Genomic DNA, 5,531 nt, shown 5'->3' on the forward strand with positions numbered 1-5,531 from the left:
TGTCAACTGAGAATTCCAGGTGGTTCATAAGCTTTCCTCTAATTCTGTTGCCACATTCTTCATCTAATCTAGTTTAATTTTGACAGAGAATTGACTGTACCCCAACAATAAGTCCGAAATGTGATTCTAATACAGCAATTAAACAGAAAATAAATTTATGGTTGAAACTATTTGTATCTTGAAAACTCGTTAATAAAAACCCACTTTGAACTAGAAAAATGGTATGCTTTTTAAAATGTTAAATGCGGTTCCTTTGAAAAAACTGAAAATGCATGTACAGAGACATAAATCTAAGGTTTGAAAATAATCATATCCTCCAGAGATGTGAGATAAAACACTTGGAGTGCATCTTTTGGTAATCTTTGCCTATGCACTTGTATTTTCAGATAGGTGAGATGCTGCTAACTATAGATATTCATTTTTATTACATTTCATCAAATATTAAGAATCGTCAGCATTTTTCCTTTCACTAATAGCTTCATCAAGATGCTTTTGAGGAATGCCTTCTAGTTTATGATATGGATATACAAGTTAGGCCAGGCTGACTAGAGAAAGAAACTCAGAGACACTCGTGTGTGTAAGAGAGAAATTGTGTATTGAGAAAACACCCCAGCCCAGTCCAGTTCAAGTCCATACGTTTGTTATAACCCATATGTCCGATACTCGTCCATACATTCCTCCTCAGACTCGGGCGCCACACGCAATGATCACAGGCCATTGGGAGAAAAGTCTTGTGGATCCATCCAATGGTGGTGAAAGCATCTCGGCTCTGGTGGGTCTCCACGTGGCTCCCTCAGGTCTCTGAGTGTGGCTCCTCAACAGCAAGGTGAAGCAGAGAGAGTGTGGCTTTCCTTCGGGGAGCCAGAGAGGAAGCTCCCAGAATACTCATGCAGCCACAACCACAAGGAGGCATCACCAGGCTGTGGCCTGATTGACAGGCTAGACTCCACTCCTACACTTATTTATCAACTAGACATGAAATGATGTAACTGCCACAATAGACCACTAAAAAGAATTGGTTTTATTTTCGAGGGATGTTCTGGGCACCTTCAGGGTGACCCCATTGTCACAGAGTAGAACTAAGTTAATTAGGGTTTTCTCAGCTGTAATCTTTCTGGAAGAATATCTCCAGGTATTACTTCCATATTGCCAAGGTGTGAGTCCAGACATGATCTTTCAGTGAGTTGGCACCACCCAGGAATTCTGCATACCATGTCTAAACTTGACTTACAAGGCGGTACCCCACCCCCCCAAAACCGGAAATTTTTCCGCCCAAATGGTGTATTTAAATTTTTTACAAAACAACCTTATCACCTTCAAAGTACTGTCCATTACCCGTATACATGTGTCAAATCTGTGATTCCATTCTTGGAAACATTTTTCAAGCTCATCTGCTTGGATGGCTGACAGTACTGCCTTTGTTTTTTTCTTCACCTCTTCTACATCGTCACATCGCTGTCCTTTCATGTTCCTAGTCATTTGCAGAAGCAAAAAAAAAAAAAAAGTCCCACAGAGTGAGGTCTGTTGAGTCAAGTGCATGAAGCAAGAGAAGCATGCTGGTTTTTGCCCCAAAACTGGTGCACGGAGATGGCTGTGAAAGCAGGTGCATTGTCATCGTGGCAAAACCAGTGCCTTTCCTGCCACAATTCAGGCCTTTTTGTCTCACACAGTTATTTTTCAGAACCTCTAAATAGAAAGCTTGATTAACCTGACCTGGTGGACTGAACTCCAAATGCACTATGAGTCAACATTTTCATCTGTTCGGGAAGTTGTCAGACATCCAGAACAAGGTTTGTCATCAATCAACATTTCACCTTTATCGATACTAGAAAACCACTTGTACATTTGAGTTTTTCTCCCAGAGCACTGTCCTTGTAAGCTGTTTTCAACATCAAAACAGTTTCTCAGGCATTTTTCCCAAACAGGAAACAAAATGTCACAGCTGCAAGTTGTTCTCTTACATCAGCCATCACAAAACAGCGAGGTTCAAGTGAGACTGCTTTCATGAAAAAATTCTCCGTGACCAGAGAGAGCCTTCCCAGGTGATGCCACTGGATGCACTGACTCAGAGCGAGCTGCTTGATGTTCGTCTAGCAGGAAAAATGTGTGCTATGAAAGTTCCACCCTGATTGACAGGCTGCACTCTACCTTTTTGCAAGTTGACAGGAGATTATGTAACTACCACACGGCCTATGTGGTAGTTTATAGTGACCATATAGGACAGGGTAGAACTGCTTTTGTGAGTTTCCCACACTGTAACTCTTTCTTGGGGAGTGCTGGTGGTGTAGTGGTCGTGAATTGGGCTTTGATCCTCAGGGTCGACTGTTTGCAAGACTGTGCTTTCCCCTAAACAGTTACAGTCTCAGAAACCCACAGGTGAGGGGGAAGGTTGCTATGAGTCAGCACTGACTTGATGGCTGTATTAGTCTAGGTACTTTGGAGAAACAAATCCACAGTGACTCACGTTTAAGAGAGAGTTTTATGTAAAGAAAAGGTGCATCACGAAAACATCCCAACCCAATGCTTCCCAAGCCCACAAGTCCAACATTAACCCATACCCAACACCAGTCCACAAAGTCCTTCACCTCACAAAACAGAGGCAATAATGCCGACTGCAGGAGGAAAGCTGAGTCAGTGAACATGTAAGCATCTCAGCACTGGCAGGGGTCTCCACACGGCTGCTCCAGCACCCAGGGCTGCATCGGGATAGATCCATGCGGCTTCTCCTTGGGGATGTCTTGTAGGAAATCCATCTTGCAAGCTGAAGCAGGGAACTGCTAAGGCAGCTGCACCCGATGCAACCATCACAAAACAAGAGACCCGAGAACTAGAAAGGCGAGGCTTCACCACTCATTTATCCCTCCGCCTTTCAACCAGCACCACATGTGATTATCGGCCAGGCTGGCACAATTAACTAACTCAATGGCCATGAGGTTTGTTGTTGTTGTTGTTTTTAACTCTTTACAAGAGTAGAAAGCCTCACCGTTCTCCCAAGGAGCCGCTGGTGGTTTCAAACTGCTGACCTTTCAGGTAGCAGCTGTGGTAGTTACATAATTTTGTGTCAACTTGAAATGTAGGGGGGGAATCTAGCCTGCCAATCAGGTCAAAGCTGATGGGACCTCCTTGTGGGTATGACCTCCTCATAAGGAGTGCCCTGAAAAACCTCCCCACCTCTCTCTGCCTTCACCTTCTTAGTGAGGAGCCAACCAGAGCCTACCCAAGCCCTGAAGATGTGTCCACTGTCATCAGATCCACAAGACTTTGCACTGACCAGCCAGTGATCTTCCTGCATTCTGTATCATTGCACATAGCTGTGTGAGCATGAAAAGGGCTTCATGGACTAGTATTGGACTCGTGGTCTAGTATTGAACTTATGGACTTGACATGGACTGGGCTGGGCTGGTTTCCTGATAGAGAACGACTTTGTGATATAACTCTCTCTCATACGCATAGATGAGTGTCTCTGGATTTGTTTCTTTAGTCAACCCAGGCTAACATAGCTGCCCAGTGTACAATCACTATGCCGCCAGGGCGTTTAATTCAACACAAAAGCAAGGTCAAGAGAGTTTCTTTTGTAGGAGTGGGAGTAGATGGGGTGGGTGGTGGTGGGAATATCCTGAAGAACTTAAAAGTTGATAATAAAACTCATCCGCTGTCATACATTTGATGCTCGCACATTGCAACTCTATACGTCACCCTGCAGGGTCTGTACCTGGATCAAGAGGCAGTTGTGTGAACGGAACAATGGCATACCACATGGTTTAAAATCCAGAAAGACGTGTCTCAGATTTATTTCCTTTCATTATACTTATTCAATCTATACGCTGAGCAAATAATCAGAGAAGCTGGATGAACAGGTGATGGAAAATGAGGTGTCAGAATCGGAGAGAAGCATGTCACAACCTGTGGTACGCAGGTGACACAACGTTGTTGGCTGAAAGTGAGGTGGACTTGAAGCCCTTGCTGCTGAAGATTAAGGACTGCAACCTTCAGTAGGGATTACAATTCCATGTAAATAAAATCAAATCCTCACAACTGGACCGATAGGTAACGCCATGATAAATGGAGAAAAGGTTGAAGTTGTCAAACTTTTCATCTTACTTGAATCCATAATCAATGCTCATGGAAGCAGCAACCAAGAGATCAAAAGATGCACTGCATTGGGTAAGTCTGCTGCACAAGACCTCTGTAGAATATTGAAAAGCAAGAATGTTACTTTCAGGAAGAAGGTGTGCCATCACTTGCCATGGTGTTTTTAATCACCTCATATGCATGTGAAAGTTGGATGCTGAGTAAGGGAGACTGAAGGAGAGTCAATGCATTTGAATTGTGGTGCTAGAGAAGAATCTTGAAAGTCCTATGGACTGCCCAAAGGACAAAGTGATCTTGGGAGAAGTTTGGCCAGAGGGCCCCTTAGAGGCAAGGAAGGTGAGAATTCATCTTATATGCTTTTAACAACAACAACATAAAATCATGTTATTGGTTGCTAATACAGCTCTTTTCACAATACTTACCTACTTACATGGTGTCAAGCACATTTGTACATTTGTTGCCATCATCATTTTCAAAACTCTTTCTACCTGAGCCCTTGGTATCAGCTCCTCATTTCCGCCCCCTCCCTTCCCCACCCTCTCTCCTTCAAAAACCCTTGATAATTTATAAATCTTTACTGTTTTTTCATGTCTCACACAATGTCTCCCTTCACCCTCTTTTCTGTTGTCCATCCCCAGGGAGGGGAGTATACGTTGGACATGCTGTCAGGAGAGACCAGTCTCTTGAGAAGAACACTATGTTTGCTAAAGCAGAGGGGCAGCGAGAAAGAGGAAGGCCCTTGAGGAGATGGATGGACACAGCGGCTGCAGCAATGGGCTCAGGCACAGGTGCAATTTTGAGGATGGCACAAGACCTGGCAGTGTTTTCTTCTCTTATGCTTAGGGTGGCTCTGGGAGGGAACCCACTCAATAGCACCTAAGAACAACAATAGAAGCCACACTCCACCGCCCCCCCACCCCAAATGTCTACCTTAAGTTCTGTGCAATTTTAAAGAATTATCCAAAGTAACAATAGCAACTTGAAGGGTTAGATGAGACACACCGAAACCACTGAGTTTGTGTTAGTGATGGCAAAAACAATTTAGAATAGAATGCTGAAAAGGTGGCACAATTAGAAGATTGTGGCCAGGGTCCACTCCATGATGCTCACCTTCCTGACACGATTGCAGAAGACAAAGTGGGTGCATAAACAAATGTGGTGAAGGAAGCTGATGGAGCCTGGCTATCAAAAGATATGGTGTCTAGGGTCTTAAAGACTTGAAGGTAAACAAGTGGCCATCTAGCAACAAAGCCTGCATGGAAGAAGCACACCAGCCTGTGTGATCATGAGGTGCCTAAGGGACCAGTTATCAGGCATCAAAGAACAAAAAATCATATCATTGTGTGCTCACCTCCCTGATACGATAGCTGAAGACAAATGGGTGCATAAGCAAATGTGGTGAAGAAAGCTGATGGTGCCCAGCTATCAAAAGATATAGC

Source organism: Echinops telfairi, unplaced genomic scaffold, assembly GCF_000313985.2.
Source record: "Echinops telfairi isolate 266 unplaced genomic scaffold, ASM31398v2 ScPeMD7_23;HRSCAF=83, whole genome shotgun sequence".
Lineage (NCBI taxonomy): Eukaryota > Metazoa > Chordata > Mammalia > Afrosoricida > Tenrecidae > Echinops > Echinops telfairi.